This window comes from Chiloscyllium punctatum, chromosome 27 (genome assembly GCF_047496795.1).
Source record: "Chiloscyllium punctatum isolate Juve2018m chromosome 27, sChiPun1.3, whole genome shotgun sequence".
Taxonomy (NCBI): domain Eukaryota; kingdom Metazoa; phylum Chordata; class Chondrichthyes; order Orectolobiformes; family Hemiscylliidae; genus Chiloscyllium; species Chiloscyllium punctatum.
In genome coordinates, this window is record NC_092765.1 from 7,388,278 (window position 1) to 7,406,239 (window position 17,962).

The window sequence follows — 17,962 nt, forward strand, 5'->3', positions numbered from 1 at the left end:
TCCTGAAAATGTGTTGCTAGAAAAGCGCAGCAGGCCAGGCAGCATCCAAGGAGCAGGAGAATCGACGTTTCAGGCATGAGCCCTTCTTCAGAAAATTCCTCCCTCCTGTCCTGGTAATTTGCCCTACCTCTGAGATTGGAGACTTGAGTTCAAGTCACACTTGTTCCAGAGGTATGGCAGAAACTGAGTACAGCCGACTAAATTGCAACCTCTTTTTAAGAGGCAGACCTCACCTAGGTTGTTGTCATAGATAGTTTCTTATTGTGCTGTTCTGAGATTCTGTTAAATACCACTGGAGCAGGTGGAACCTGAAGTCCAGGTCCCCTGACCAAGAGTTAGGGATTCAACCACTGTGCTACAAGAGCCTTTCTTAACACATCTGAACAGATATATTAAACATTAAACTCATGATTGAGAATGCATTCCAGTAGGAGCTAATTTCTACCGTTTTCATCAACCTTTCCTCCTCCAGGGAGTTTCCAGACCTCAGCTGGTACATCATAGGCATTTGGTTTCTGAGCAATCCATGCTTTATATCCTGTCCAATGTAAGGATCTCTGGATATATTAAAGATTAATTAATCTTTATCTTCCTCTCTATTCTAATTTTATGCACTTAATGCAACTTTCTGCAGCATTTTTTTCCCCTGTTTTTATTTTGTTTCTCTGTCATTTCACTTGGCACAACATACTCCCCAGGAGTGTAACAATATTCATGTCAAACTGTGGCGCTGGAAAAGCACAGTAGATCAGGCACGATCTCAGGACCTGTGTTTTTCCAGCGCCACACTTTTTCAACTCTAATCTCCAGCATCTACACTCCTCACTTCCTCCTAGTGTAGCCAATATCCACCAGTGCTAGCAGGTGCAGTGTGGTTAGTACAGAAGTATTCTGATCAAAAGGGGCCTCTGCTCCAGGTGTGGTTTTGAATGTATTCCAAAATAGTGAGCCTTGCTACTTATGCAGAAGACCATAAGATAGAGGAGCTGAATTAGTTTGCTCTGCCATTCTGTCATGGCTGATGTGTTTCTCAACCCCATTCTCCTGCTTTCTCCCCATTACTCTTGATTTCCTTGCCAAGCAAGCACCTATCTGTCTCTTAAATTTGCTCAAGGGCTTGGCCTCCATGACCCTCTGACAATGAGTTGGCTTGTTCATGTACTATATTGTTCTATGAAAGGGTTGTCCCTTTACTCTGAGACTGTTTCCTCCTTAAGTCCTCATCTGTCTTGCTAGTGGAAATACTGGATTAGTGGTGCTGGAAGAGCACAGCAGTTCAGGCAGCATCCAACGAGCAGCGAAATCAACATTTCAGGCAAAAGAAGGGCTTTTGCCTGAAACGTTGATTTTGCTGCTCGTTGGATGCTGCCTGAACTGCTGTGCTCTTCCAGCACCATTAATCCAGTATTTGATTTTCAGCATCTACAGTCATTGTTTTTACCTTGCTAGTGGAAATGTCCACTTACACTCCTTCCATGTCCCTCAGTATTCTGACAGTTTCAACAAGATTGCCCTCATCCTTCTGAACTCCATTAGCTACAGAACCAGAGTTCTCGACCATTCCTCATATGACAAGCCCTTCATCCCCAGGATTATTCTTGTCAACCTCCTCTGGACCTCGTCCAAGCCCAACACTTTAATAAAGACGTGTTTCATAAAATTCTGTTGAATAGCAAAAGAATGAAAAAATGGGGATTTGTCCAATAAGAACTAATAATTTCTGGTAACCCCCTGAAATAACAATGTGAGAATGACATATGTGAACGAATATTCAAAATTGTTAATCAATAACACATAGATATATACATGAAGGCATGAAAGAGCAGCATATAGAACGCACCCCTGGTAGCAACCAACTAGTCTTCCTGTTGCTTATTTGAGGTAGAGAGATGTGTAAAGGCACTTCACTGGACTATTTCCAAACAAAGTTTCACCCTGAACCATATGAGATTAAAAAAAGATGTGGCCAAAAGGATGATCAAAGCGATAGGTTTGTGACAGCATCTTCTGGGCAGAGAGAGTGGCAGAGAGACTTAAAAAAGAAATTAGGTTTAGGCAGAGATGTGAAATGATAAAGGCAAGGAGTCACATGTAGAGGTGATATACAAATTCCTTAACACATGGTAGGCTAGAGTATAAAGGAAGACATAACAGGAGTTTGTCAGAAAATTATGGAAAGCTCACAGAAGATTTTAATCAATACACAATCTGGCAAAATCAGATGGACAAAGGAAATCTAGAGGTAGAGTCTGTAAAATATTTTCGAGATAGTTTCTTAGAAAAGCTGGTCTTGAGCTGACCAGAGAGCAGTCTGTACTTAGATCTGGTATTGTGAAATGAGAGAGGATTAATTACTTTGTAATAAAGATGTTCTGAGACAGTTGCAACCATAATATGTTTGAAATTTGTTATTAGTTTCAGGAAGACTTGATTCAAAGCTGCTTTTCTTTATAAGCTTAAATGGGGCAATGATGATGTAGTGTAAGCAGAATTAGCTAATGTGAACTAACTAATGTGAACTAACAAATTAAGAAAAGGTATCGATCAATAGAGATGCAGCAGCAGCAGACAATAAGGTGACATTTCAGAATACACAGGGTGGATATGTGCCAACAAGAAAGGTACATTCCAAGGGGAGGGCATTAATTAAAAATGGTTATAGATAGTATCAAACTTAAAGAAAAATCATATAATTGCACTAAGATGTGCAGCTGGTCAGAAGATTGGACATAATATAAATGACAAAGAATGACTAAAAGATTAATAAGGCAAGAAAAATTAGGGTACAAGAGACAGCTAGCTAGAAATATAACAAAAAATGGTAAGAGTTTCTGTTTTTAAAAAAGAAAGTGAGTATTGGTCCTACAGAAAGTGAGTCTGCTGAATTAAAAATGGAAAATCAGGAGATTGCAGGTGAATTTAATGTGTATATTCCATGAGTTGTCACGATAGAGGATACAAATAACATCTCAGAAGTAACTAGAAATCAGGAAATGGAAGAGATGGAGGAACTGAAGAAATTTACAACTACCAGCAAGGTGATAATGAGCAGGCTGTTGAAGCAGTGAGCTGACTGATCCCTGGGTCCTGATGGACTTCATCTGGGCTCTTCGAAGAAGCGGCTAGTGAGATAGCTGATGCATTGGTTGTAATTTACTAAAACACCCTTGAGGCAGCATCCAAGGAACAGTAAAATCGACATTTCAGGCAAAAGCCCTGTATTTCTGATTAAGGGCTTTTGCCCGAAATGTCGATTTTACTGCTCCTCGGATGCTGCCTGAACTGCTGTGTTTTTCCAGCACCACACTAATCTAGAGTCTGGTTTCCAGCATCTGCAGTCATTGTTTTTACCTAAAACACCCTTGATTCAGGGAAAGTCACATTAGATTGGAACAAAATGAATAAAACTGATTTTTTATTTAACAAGGGAGGGAGATGGAAATCATATTCATGTAACATCTGCCATGAAAATGTTAGAAGCTGTTCAGAAAGGTGTTTTAGCAGGGTGCTTAGGAAGGTCAACAGTAATAAGACACCATCAACTTGGTTTAGTGAAAGAGATATCATGTTTGAGCAATTTGTTCGGTTTCTTTGAGAAAATAATAAGTGGTGGAAAAAGAGGAGCCCATGGATGTATTATATTTTGAATTGTAGAAGGATTTGATAAAGTGGCACATCAAAGGCCTGTGGAAAATAAAAGCTCCTCACATAGGGAGTAGCATACCTGCCACAGAAATCAAACACACCCTGGTAAAAATGTACGAGACAAAATTATATGATAGCACAGCAGTCAAGTCAGCTCCTCATGTCTGTGTACAGTAATATTTGACGTCAAGTCTACCTCTTCACTGGTGCATTCTGCATTTCTATCACCTTCCCCCCTTTAATAAGGAAACATGGTGTTGAGAAAGAATAGTGGATAACAGCCTAGTTCAGTCTTAAACTCAATGAGTTTGCAGATCAAGCAAAATAATTAAGCAGTTGCTAAAGAATTCAAGATATCAGAGAAAAGCATTAAGAGACTGGAAGAAGTTCCCTACACAGCTTAGGCAGATGCCTATAAGTAAATGCACGCACAGAGGAAACATTAGCATGTAACTGCAGTTGGAAGACAATTTTGCAAAACATGTCAATGGGAATTGCCAGAATGAACTCTACTTCTCAAGGATCTCTCCAAATCTTCACCCTGAAACAAGCAAAAAAAAAAGGCATTGCAGATTTCAAAGCCAGTTCTGCTTGGCATGTCAGATTTATAAAGAGGAACAATATTGTTCTGTAACAGATGACTAAGATTTCACAGCGTCTCCCAAGCAGAAATTAATTACCAGCTGATCAGATTTCAGCAGTTTATAATCAAACATCAACAAAAGAATATTATCAGTTTGGCCTGTATTAGGGATAAATGAGACTCCAGTGAAATCTGAAATGCCAGCTGGTCAAACAGTGACTAAAGCTGGAGAGAAACTGTGCCAGGAAAGACAGCTGGCCATGGGATGAGCAGATTCACAGTTGCACTGTCAGACCAATGGTGACAATAGACAATAGGTGCAGGAGTAGGCCATTCTGCCCTTCGAGCCTGCACCACCATTCAAAAAGATCATGGCTGATCATCCTAAATCAGTATCCTGTTCCTGCCTTATCTCCACAACCCTTGATTCCACTATCCTTGAGAGCTCTATCCAACTCTTTTTTAAATGAATCCAGAGACTGGGCCTCTACTGCCCTCTGGGGCAGAGCATTCCACACAACCATCGCTCTGGGTGAAGAAATTTCTCCTTAGCTCTGTCCTAAGTGGTCTACCAGTATTTTTAAGCTCTGTCCTCTGGTTCGACACTCACCCATCAGCGGAAACATGTTTCCTGCCTCCAGAGTGTCCAATCCTTTAATAATCTTATATGTCTCAATCAGATCCCCTTTCAGTCTTCTAAACTCAAGGGTATACAAGCCCAGTCGCTCCAGTCTTTCAGTGTAAGGTAGTCCTGTCATTCCAGGAATTGACCTTGTGAACCTATGCTGCACTCCCTAAATAACCAGAATGTCTTTCCTCAAATTTAGAGACCAGAACTACACACAATACTCCAGGTGTGGTCTCACCAGAGCCCTGTACAGCTGCAGAAGAACCTCTTTGCTTCTACACTCAATCCCTCTTGTTATGAAGGCCAGCATGCTATTAGCCTTCTTCACTACCTGCTGTACCTGCATGCTTACCTTCATTGGCTGGTGTACAAGAACACCCAGATCTCTTTGTACTGCCCCTTTACCCAAATTGATTCTATTTAGGTAATAATCTGCCTTCCTGTTCTTGCCACCAAAGTGGATAACCATACATTTATCCACATTAAACTGCATCTGCCATGCATCTGGCCACTCACCCAACCTGACCAGGTCACCCTGTAATCTCCTAACATCCTCCTCACATTTCACCCTGCCACCCAGCTTAGTATCATCAGCAAATTTGATAATGTTATTATTAATACCTTCTTCTATATCATTAACATATATTGTAAAAAGCTGCGGTCCCAGCACTGATCCCTGCAGTACCCCACTGGTCACTGCCTGCCATTCTGAAATTGAGCCGTTTATCACTACTCTTTGTTTCCTATCAGCCAACGAACTTTCAATCCAAGTTAGTACTTTGCCCCCAATGCCATGCACCCTAATTTTGCTCACTAACCTCCTATGTGGGACTTTATCAAAAGCTTTCTGAAAGTCTAGGTACACTACATCTACTGGATCTCCCTCGTGCAACTTCAGAGTTACATCCTCAAAAAAAATTCCAGAAGATAACCCTCCCAAAAGAACAACTTTCAGAAGGTTTACATCCACATTCATGTTAGACATTATGTGAATGAAGTAAAAACAATGACTGCAGATGCTGGAAACCAGATTCTGGATTAGTGGTGCTGGAAGAGCACAGCAGTTCAGGCAGCATCCAAGTAGCTTCGAAATCGACGTTTCAGGCAAAAGCCCTTCATCAGGAATAAAGGCAGTGAGCCTGAAGCGTGGAGAGATAAGCTAGAGGAGGGTGAGGGTGGGGAGAAAGTAGCATAGAGTACAATGGGTGAGTGGGGGAGGGGATGAAGGTGATAGGTCAAGGAGGAGAGGGTGGAGTGGATAGGTGGAAAAGAAGATAGGCAGGTAGGACAAGTCCGGACAAGTCATGGGGACAGTTACTGAGCTGGAAGTTTAGAACTAGGGTGAGGTGGGGGAAGGGGAAATGAGGAAACTGTTGAAGTCCACATTGATGCCCTGGGGTTGAAGTGTTCCGAGGCGGAAGATGAGGCGTTCTTCCTCCAGGCGTCTGGTGGTGAGGGAGTGGCAGTGAAGGAGGCCCAGGACCTCCATGTCCTCGGCAGAGTGGGAGGGGGAGTTGAAATGTTAGGCCACGGGGCGGTGTGGTTTATTGGTGCGGGTGTCCCGGAGATGTTCCCTAAAGCGCTCTGCTCGGAGGCGCCCAATCTCCCCAATGTAGAGGAGACCGCATCGGGAGCAACGGATACAATAAATGATATTAGTGGATGTGCAAGTAAACCTTTGATGGATGTGGAAGGCTCCTTTAGGGCCTTGGATAGAGGTGAGGGAGGAGGTGTAGGCACAGGTTTTATAGTTCCTGCGATGGCAGGGGAAAGTGCCAGGATTGGAGGGTGGGTTGTTTGGGGGCGTGGACCTGACCAGGTAGTCGCGGAGGGAATGGTCTTTGCGGAAGGTGGAAAAGGGTGGGGAGGGATATATATCCCTGGTAGTGGGGTCTGTTTGGAGGTGGCGGAAATGTCGGCGAATGAAGATGGCATAAAAATATAGTGAGGAAAATTAGGAGCTTTTGACCTGGGAGAAGAGTTACGTAAAGAAAAAAAGATTTCTCACTATGACATGTTCAGATGACATCTGGATGGATTATAATTTTGTTGAAGTTAGATTGCATTGCTGTGATTGTTGGGGCCCTAAAAGGCCTTGCTCAACCATTGGATAAGTCTTTAAACAAGCCTTTGAGGATAGTATGAGAAAAAGGTGGAATGACAGATGATTGGAGAAGACAAGATATATACCAAGAGAGAAGCTATATGGTTTCTAGCATAAGCAATCCCATGAATGGGTTGTTGCAGCCTGGGGTGAAATCAGAACAAAGATTATTATTAAATCACTCAAGAAATGTCAGAGATCCAATTCATTTTATGGTGTAGTGGATGATTATTTGTGAAATGACACAAATAATCATTGTGGACAGTTTTGCTCCCCTTATCTAACGAAATATTGGAGACAGTCTTGAGAAGATTCACTAGGTTGATCCTAAATCTGAAGGGATCTTCTCATGAGGAGTTTAGGTTCAGTCTGCACTCATTCGAGTTTAGAAGAATGAGAGGTGACATTATTGAAAAATAAACAATTCCTAAGAGGCTTAATGGGATGGATATAGAGAGACTGTTTCCCTTTGTCAGACAGTCTAGAAGCAAAGGTCATAATTTCAGAATAACTGTCATCCATTTGAGACAGAAATGAGGAGGAATTTCTTCTCTCAGAGAGTTATGCATCTGTGTAATTCTTAGCTACGACAGAGGGCTATTGAAGTGGGTTGTTAAGTATATTTGAGGTTGAGACAGACAGATTTTTAACCAGTAAGGGAATGAAGGTTATGAGGAAAAGGCAGGAAAATGGAGTTGAGGATTATCAGATCAGCTGTGATCTCTTTGAATGGTGGAGCACACTTAATGGACTGAATAGACCTCTCTCTGCTCCCATGTCTTGAGGTCTTAATGTCTTAAACCACTAACTAAAACAATCAAGTACTTTGAGCAAAGTAAACCTCCCAGAAATGCCATCTTACTGGCTGAGTTGTATTTGACTCTGTGGGACTTGATCGGCTGAAGGGGTACGAGAGTCTGCTTCTAGCTGACGACATATGCCAATCCAAGAGGAAAAGGTGAAAGGGAGAGAGCAAGGAAGTTAGAAATCGGTGATGCACCCCACTATCCCTATCCTGATGGCCACCTTTGTGTGTGGCTGCATTAAGCTGTGTGTGAACCCAAACACTAAGTATCACCATATGCTGAGGTTCCACCTATTCCTGGGATTGTGAAGGATGGATCTGGCCACCTTTCTGTACTGTACCACCTGACCCTTGTGGAAAAGCCAGAAAAAAAAATCTTGGAGCATCAGGCAGTGCTCAGCAGGTAACATCCTTGAGCCCCTGCATGTGAAGGATATAGTTGATCCTTTTGGATGGATCCCTGAGTGGATGGTTAATGTCATGTATTGCTAGAATATTAATCCTGTCTCCAGAGCTTTCCAACAAACACCAAGACGAGGCTTGGCTGTTGGTGAGAGGGGCACTACCTGTCAGATCCAACATGCAAACCTGGACTCTCTGCGCCACCATACGCTGCCCTCGAGATGGTTGTGATTGTGGTGATCATTGCACATCTTCATTTGGAATGTGTCTTTGCGAAGAACAACTGGAGAGAGATGCAGTGGTTTTTGCCAAGATTGATCACGTGCAGATCAGAATTACAGCGCTCTGTTCTCTGGTGTGGTTGTTTGCAGAGGTAAACATGTAGACAGACACCAACTGTCCCTCGAGAACCAAAGCAAGATGCTGTCTGTTCTGCCCGAACCTTGCTGGTCTTCCAGCACAAAGAGATTTCCTTGACTGAATGTTACAGACTAGCACTTTCCAAGGTACAAGACTACCACACTAAAGCTTTGCATTAATGCTTAGGGCACATGCTGTAAAGACACAGTAGGGAAAAAAGGACATTGTCTAAGACCTTCCAGCCAAAGTGTTTCAAGACACTAGGAACCCATAGAATTTTATTTTAATTCACCAGGTCAGCATTTATTGCTCGTACCTAATTGCCCAGAGGGCAATAAAGCATCAACCATTTTGCTTTAGGTCTGGAGTCACATTTAAGCCAGATAAGGAAGTTTCCATCCCTAAAGGATATTGGTGAACAAGATGGGTATTTCCCCAATAAACAACAATAGTTTATTTTGATGCTTAATTCCAGATTTGTTTTTATTGAATTCAAATTCCACTACCTGCCATGGTGGGATTTGAACCTCTCCCCAGAACATTAACTGGCTCTCTGGATTAATGGTCTTTAAGCTTATCACCAAATACAAATAGTAAATGTCAGATGCATTGCAATTGGATCAAAATAGCTCGAAGGGCAATGGAGAAAAGTTGTACTGTCGTGCATTTCGGTAATGTTTAACTTTGAAATATTTTTAATGTACTGCTAGATATCTTATGAATAAAGTGTATATTTTACAAAAACTGTGCGGTCTTCAAATTTGCTTTTCCGTATCTTTCTTGCCCAGAGGCATTCTCACTTGCCGCCGTTTCTAAACCAAAACCTGTTACTCTGCCAATCAGTTTAATTTATTCACTTTTCTCCAGTGGCAAAGAAATGGAAGCTCACCCCTTATGCTTTTCAATTATCAGTTTTTTTAAAGAAACAGCTACACTATTTCATGACTGGCTTTCGTACATATTGTTTACCTCTACAGTTGAAACTGTCTCAGCAGCCAGATTGTGTTTCACCATCACAAATACAAGGAGAGTCACAAGGGAGATTTCTGATAATATCACAAAAGCAGGAAACTTAATTGAAAGGAGTCTCTGATTATCTCAGGGACCACTCCGTTTCATTCCTTGCATTGACAAGCCACTGCTGCATGCTCGGTTTGGCAATAATCTCACCTCATTATTGCAGGACATTTTGCTTTGCTGAAGGGAATATGAAAGACTGTAGGGAGTATAAGTGTTCTCGGTCGAAAGTAGTGAAAACTTATGTTCATAAACTGTCGATGAAGTTTTTAAAGAGAAAGCAAAGGGGTGTCTGTAATAAACAAACAGCGATAATATTCACATTTCACTAATTATGAGGGTAATTAAGGAACACAAAACACAACTAGCTTTGTGCTAATTAACACATTGGTGGATTGAGATCAAATTAGGAACAAATGATTCAATATTCTGTACTGTCTGATAATCAAAATACATATGGTAGGTCATAACTAAAGGAGGAGGACATGATGTAGAGGTGCCAGTGTTGGAGTGGGGTGCACAAAGTCAGAATTGATGTTTTGAGTGACAGCCCTTCATCAGGAATAAGGCTGTGAGCCGAGGGGGTGGAGAGATAAATGGGAGGGGGGTGGGGCTGGGGGGTAAGGTAGCTGGGAATGTGATAGGTAGATGGAGGTGGGAGTAATGGTGATAGGTCGGAGAGGAGAGTGGAGCGGATAGGTGGGGAGGAAGATGGACAGGAAGCACAGGTCATGAGGGCGGTGCCAAGTTGGAAGATTGGAACTAGGACAAGGTGGGGAGGAGGGGAAATGAGGAAAATAGTGAAGTCCATATTGATGATGTGAGGTTGGAGGGTCCCAAGCCAGAAGATGAGGTGTTCTTCCTCCAGGCATCGGGTGGTTAGGGTGTGTCGATGGAGGAGGCCCAGGACCTGCATGTCCTTGATGGTGTAGGAGGGAAGGTTGCACTTCACAGCGCACCACTCCCTCTGCTCCAACCTCACCATCAAACCAGAGGACAAGGGTGGTGGGGGGGACGCAGTGGTAATTTGGTGACCTCTATACCGCTGCAGCCAGGTACCAAATCAAACACACCTCCTCCTACTGCCCCCTTGACCATGAACTCACCCCCATTACCAAACCCTCATCTCCCAGACCATACACACCCTCATCACCTCAGGAGAATTCCCATCCATGGTTTTCAACCTCATAGTTCTGGAACGGTTTACCTCCTACCCAAGATTCACAAACCCAACTGCCCCGGCAGACCATCATCTCAGCCTGCTCTTGCCCCACTGAATGCATCTCCACATACCTTGAACTGTCCTATACCCTCGGTCCCACATACGTTCGGGACACCACCTCCAAGACTTTCGTTTCAGCGGCCCCCAACACCTCATCTTCACAATGAACATCCAGTCCCTCTACACCTCCATCTGCCATGACCAGGGCCTCCAAGCCCTCCATTTCTTCCTCTCCCGACATCTCCACCAGTACTTTTCCATGGACACTCTTATTCGTTTGGCTGAACTGGTCCTCATCCTCAATAATTTCTCTTTTGAATCCTCCCAATTCTTCCAGATGAAAGGGATAGCCATGGGCATCCGAATGGGCCCCAGCTATCCCTGTCTCTTTGCTGGCTACTTGGAACAGTCTATTTCTGTAGTTACACCGACACCACTCCCCACCTTTTACTCTGCTACATTGATGACAGTGTCAGTGCCAACTCATCCTCCCATGAGGACGTTGAACAGCTCATCAACTTCACCAACATATTCCATCCCAACCTTAAGTTCACCTGGACCATCTCAGACACCTCCCTCCCCTTCCTGGACCTCTCCATCTCAATTAACAGTGACCAACTCAACACTGACATCTTCTACAACCCCACCACTACCTGGACTACATCTCCTCCCACCCTGCCTATTATAAAAAACGTTATCCCTTATTCCCAAGTCCTCTGACTCCGCTGCATCTGCTCTCAGGAGGACTAGTTCCACCACAGCACAAACCAGATAGCCTCCTTCTTCAAAGACTGCAATTTCCCCTCCCATGTAGTTGATGATGCCCTCCAGCACATCTTAATCACTTCTCACACCTCTGCCCTTGAACCCCATCCCTCCAACTGCAACAAGGACAGAACCCCCCGGTCCTCAGCTTCCACCCCACCAACCTCTCCATACATCGCATCATCCTCTGCCATTTCTGCCACCTACAAACAGACCCCACCACCAGAGATCTATTTCCCTCCCCACCCCTATCTGCATTCCATAAAGACCATTTCCTCTGCAACTCTCTTGTCAGGTCCATGCCCCCCAACCTCGGCCCGACCAGCCCACCCTCCCCTCCCAGCACCTTCACCTGCCACCATTGGAAATGCAAAACCTGCGCCCACACCTCCCCCCTCACCTCCATCCAAGGCCCCAAAGGAGCCTTCCACATCCATTGGAGATTTATCTGCACTTCCACACGTCACTCACTGTATCCATTGCTCCCGATGCGGTCTCCTCTACATTGGGGAGACAGGACACCTACTCACAGCGTGCTTCAGAGAACATCTCCAGGGCATCCCCAGCAACCAAACAACAGCCTTGTGGCTAAACACTTCAACTCCCCCTCCCACTCTGCTCAGGACATGCAGGTCCTGGGCCTCCTCCACTGCCACACCATAACCACCCAACGCTTGGAGGAAGAACACCTCATCTTCCGCCTTGGGACCCTCCAAACCCATGGCATCAATGTGGACTTCACTTCCTAATTCCTCTTCTCCCCACCTTATCCCAGCTCCAACACGGCACCGACCTCATGACCTGACCTTCCTGTCCATCTTCCTTCCCATCCATCTGCTCCACCCTCCTCTCTGACCTATCACCTTCACCCCCACCTCCATCTACCTATCGCAATCTCAGCTACCTTCCCCCCAGCCCCACACCCCTCCCATTTATCTTGCCACCTCCTGGGCTCACAGCCTCATTCCTGATGAAGGGCTGTTGCCCAAAACTTCGATTCTCCTGCTTTTCGGATAATGCCTGACCTGCTGTGCTTTTCCAGCACCACACTCTCGACTCTGATCTCCAGCATCTGCAGTCCTCGCTATCTCCTAGTGGACAAAGTCAGAAGTCATACGACACCAGGTTATAGTCCAACAGGTTCATTTGAAATCACAAACTGACACAGTTCTGCTCCTTTGTCAGGTGAAGTGACTCCTGACCAAATGTCACCAGACCCAAAATGTTAACTCTGATTTCTCTTCACAGATGCTTCCAGACCTGCTGAGCTTTTCCAGCAATTTCTGTTTTTGTTTCTGGAGTATAATCTGGTGTCGTATGACTTCTGACTAAGGATGAGGAGGTGTTGTAGTGCTGTTGTCACTAGACTAAGTCAACCAGACCCTCCGGTCAATACTCCAGGGGCTTGGAGATTCTGGTAGATGGCGAAATTTGAATTCACAATAACTATCTAGAATACAAAGATTGTCAATTGTCTGGCCTACTTGTGACTCTAGGTTCATGACAATGCAGTTGCCTCCTAAATGGCCAGAAAGCCAAAGTTCAAAGGAAGCTAAAATAGCAAAAATGTTGGCCCATATGAGCAAATAAATATGATTTTTGTTTTTTGTATCTCATCAGTTCCCCACTTCCTGCTTTCCAGGAAGCAAAGCCTTTATCACTGAGTCACACGACAAGTTTTGTGTCCAATGCTAGATAGTGAATATTTTAAAACTAAATATCACCACAGGTTTCTCTCTCACTGGGAGAGAGAGGTGATAGGTAATCAGTTTAATCTGACGGTCGCAATGTCTCTGGTGGGCAAAGTGTTCTTGGGTGAGACTTCAGCTGGTACAGGAATCGAACAGCTGCTGTTGGTGTCACTCTGCCTCACAAAGCTGCCCCACTAGCTCCTGATGAAGAAGCAGCACTCCAAAAGCTTGTACTCCCAAATAAACCTATTGAATGATAACCTGGTGTTGTGCAATTTTTAACTTTGTCCACCCCAGTCCGACACTGACACTTCCATATCATCACAAACCAACCACTACACTACATATTCACCTCATCCTCCATGTTTACTGCTAGGTGTCGTTGCTGGATAGATGTGAGAAAGTAAATACTGACCCAGTTCCCCCTCTTTAATGTACAGATATTGAGGAAATCTCATATCCCACTATCTCAGCTGAGATCAGCTACAGTGGGATTATCCCACCAAAGTTACAATCAAAAGCTGATCTGTTGAATTCAGGCAGTCAGGTAATAAATTTGCTGAGTTATTGGTGAGCTTTTAAGCCCACTTATTCTTTTTTCTCCTTTGATTTATATTTTACCCCTTCAACTGTCAACATGCCCTCTCCTCCGTCAGTGTTGGGTCCATCTGGCTCTGGCTAATTGGCCACTCTCACATATAAATTTGTAACATGAATTTGAAGAGATTGGGAGAGGAAAACCTACTGTCGTTAGAGACACTTCCATCAGAAAGTGCGAGATGGAAATCAGGAGTGGGACTGCCAGCAATAATGCTCCCCTCATAAAAGCGAAAATCCTGTGGATGCTGGAAATCTGAAACATACTGAAGAAGTGCTAGAGAAACTCAGCAGACCTGAGAGAAACAGAGTTAATGTTTCAAATCCAATATAGTTCTACTTTCACAAAAGATGGCACAAATAAGGTCTCAGAAATGTTAGGGCACAGAAGGGTCTAGTGAGAGGATAGAATTGAAGGAAATCAGTATTAATGAGAAAATGGTGCTGGGGATGTTAATGGAGCTAAGGGCGGACAAACCAGCAGGGCCTGATAATCTATAGCCCAGAATATTATAAGAAGTGGGCTTGGAAACAACGGATGCCTTAGTGTCATCTTTCAAAAATTTAATAGGCTCTGAAGCAATTTCTACAGATTGGAGGGAGATATATCATAGAATCCCTACAGTGTGAAAGCAGGCCATTCATGCCATCGAGTCCGCATCAACCATCCAGACCCAACCCCCCATCTTATTCCTGTAACCCTGCATTTCCCGTGGCTTACCACCTAGCCTGCACATCTCCGGAAACTATGGGCAATTTCCAATGGCCAATCCATCTAACCTGCACAACGTTGAACTGTCAGAGGAAACTGGAACACTGCTGAAAACCCACACAGACATGGGGAGAATGTGCAAACTTCACACATTTGTCTGTTGAATCAAACCCAGGTCCCAGTGAGGTAGCAGTGCTAACCACTGAGACACTATGTTCCCCCCTACCCCGCCCCAAATGGAGCACCACTCTTTAAAAAGGGAGGGAAAGAGAAAGCGAAGAGTTTCAGAACAGTTAGCAGTTGGGAAAATGCTGGCATGGATTATAAAAGGCATGCTAACACACCATCAAAGGTGAAGTTAAAGCTTGTAGGATAAGGACAATATTGAGAGTTGGTTGACAGACAGAAAACTGAGAGCGGAATAAATGGGTCTTTTTCTGAGAGGCGGGCAGTATATGGTGAGGCACCACAAGGATCAATGCTTAGCCCCCAGATTTTCACAGAACACCTTTCCCTCTCTTATGAAATAATTTGATTTAGCACTGCTGCCTCACAGCACAAGGGACCCAGGTTTGATTCCAGCCTCAGGTGACTTTCTGCATAGAGTTTGCACATTCTCCTCAGGTCTGCGTGGGTTTCCTTTGGGTGTTCCAGTTTCCTCCCACAGTTCAAAGATGTGCAGGGATTGACCATGGTAAATTCTCCATAGTTTCCAGGGATGTGCAGACTAGGTGGGTTAGCCATGGTAAATGCAGGGTTATGGGATAGGGTCAGAGTTTGAGTCAGAGTGGGATGGTCTTCAGAGGGTCAGTGTGGACTTGATAGGCCGAATGGCCTCTTTCCGCACTGTAGGGATTCTATGATTCAATATCAATGGGCTGGGTGAGAGAAGCAGATGCAACACAAAACTTAGCAGGATTGTGAGTTGTAAGGAGGATGCAAGGTGAGCTCAAGGTGATTTAGACAATTTGAGTGAGGGGGTAAATACATGGCAGATGCAATACAATGTGACTAAATGTGAAGCTGTAAACTTTGGTGTAAAAAACAGAAAGGAAGAGGTTTATTATATTGTGTGTAGTGGGAAGTGTGGACACACAAAGGGCTCTGGGTGTCCTTGTACTAGTCACTGAGAATAGACAGATAGGTGCGTTAAGCAATGATTTAATTTAATTTGGTTCATTGTCACGTGTTCCAAGATATAGTGAAAAGTATTGTTTTGCGTGCAAACCAGACAAATAATACCTTATGTAAGTACATCAGGATAATAGAACGGAATGCAGTGTATGGTGTAACAGTGACAGAGAAGGTGCAAAGAAAGATCAACTCTGATATATGAGATTTCTGCTCATAATACTGATAACAGCAGGTAAGAAGCTGTTCTTAAATCTGTTGGTTCGTGTTTTCAGACATCTGTACCTTCTGCCCAATGGAAGAGGATGGAAGAGTGTATAATTGGGGTAGGAGGCGTCTTTGATGATGTTGGCTGCTTTCCCGAGACAGTGGGCAGTGTAGACAGCATCAATGGATGGAAGGTTGATTCTTCTGATGGACTGGGCTGTGTTCACAACTCTCTGTAATTTCTTACAAGCTTGGCCAGAGCAGTTGCCAAACCAAGCTGTGATGCATATGGACAGGATGTTTTCTATAGTGCATCTATAAAAATTGGTAAGCGTCATTGTGACCATGCCAAATTTATTTAGTCTTCAGAGAAAGGCAATTAGGAAGCCAAATTGTATATTGTTCTTCATTGCAAGTGGTTTGGAAGTAGGAATGTCTTGTTTCAGTTATACAGGCCTTCTGTGAGACCACACCTGGATATTCCATTCAGTTTTGGTCTGCATACCTGAAAAAGGAGATATGTGCCATTGAGGGAGTACAACAGAGGTTCATCAGGCTGATACCAGGGATGGCAGGACTGTCCTATGAAGAGAGATTGGCTTGACTGGGTTTAGAGTATTCACCAGAGTTTAGGGATCTTATTGATACGTATTAAGTTTTAACAAAACTGGACAGCCGAGATTCAGCAAGGAGCCCAGAACCAGGGGACACAGTCTCAGGATAGAGGATAGACCAATTTAGACTATAATGAGGAAACATCTCTTCATTCCACAGGTAATGAACCTGTGGAGTTCTCTACTATAGAAAGCTGTCTAGGCTGGGTCATTGACTATGTTCAAGAAAGATCAACTTTTAGATTTTAGAGCATCAAGTTGTATGTGGGGAAAGAAGGAATATGGCATTGAGATAGAGAATCAACCATGATTACATTGAATGACAAGTAACTTCAAAGTGCCTACTCCTGGTTTCTATGTTTGGATGTATGAGAATGACTGCTTTCTTTATGTTACTAATCAAGGAACAAATTTTGGTCAGGGCACTGGGGAGGACTTTTAATACTTCCTTGAATAGTGGCCCAGAAACATTTACATCCACCTGCATAGGGAGATAGGACCTTATTTTTGTATCCCATCTGAAAGACAGTACCTCCAACAGTGCATCCTCAGTACTACGCTGAAGCTTGGTTTTGGAACTCAGGAATGGGATTTGAAGCAGGAATCTGGTGGCTCAGAGATGATAGGGCTACCAAGAGAGTCCCAGCTGCATTGTTCACCAGCTATGATTTGTTAATGTATAAGTTAGTTTGTCTTGTTTCTGTTATGGACTGGGATAGGAAATCTGTGTGAGGAGGCCAAGCCAAGTGGAGCCAAGTGGCTCTATTCCTGATGAAGGGCTTTTGCCCGAAACGCCGATTTTACTGCTCCTTGGATGCTGCCTGAACTGCTGCGCTTTTCCAGCACCACTCTAATCTAGAATCTGGTTTCCAGCATCTGCAGTCCTTGTTTTTACCAAGTGGAGCAGACAAGCGACAAGTGATGATGATCTCACTCCCATGGCTCTGGTGGGATTGGATAGCAGCGGCAAAGTTGGGAGATTGCCTCCCTGCCACTTAACTACTTGCTGAAGGATCACTCTTATCGACAACTCATCTTGTTTACATTGCTCCAGGATTACAGAACACTGCTGACCCGTCTGTTTGGAAAATTACTTCCAAGCCATTAGCCTTAAGTTCATTAACAAAAACAGAAATCATCAGATGCAAGTCGGGTCATTGGACTCAAATCTTTAACTCTTGTTTCTCTCTTCACAAATGCTGTTGGACCTGCTGAGTTTCTTCAGCAATCTCTGTCTTTTTTTCAGATTCTCAGCATCCACAGTTCTTTGTTTTAGTTTAATCTTAGTTTATTGTCGACAGACCTACACATCATGGGAGGGGAAACAGCAATGCAGAAACCAAAGGAAGTATGTGAATTTACTCAGAATGTCAGCAGCACGCACTTACTTATAACAAGGCAATGATACATAATGTGGCTAGCTGTGACTCAGTGTTCTGACCTGTTGGCACACAGGATTCTAGAGTCATATTCCACTTC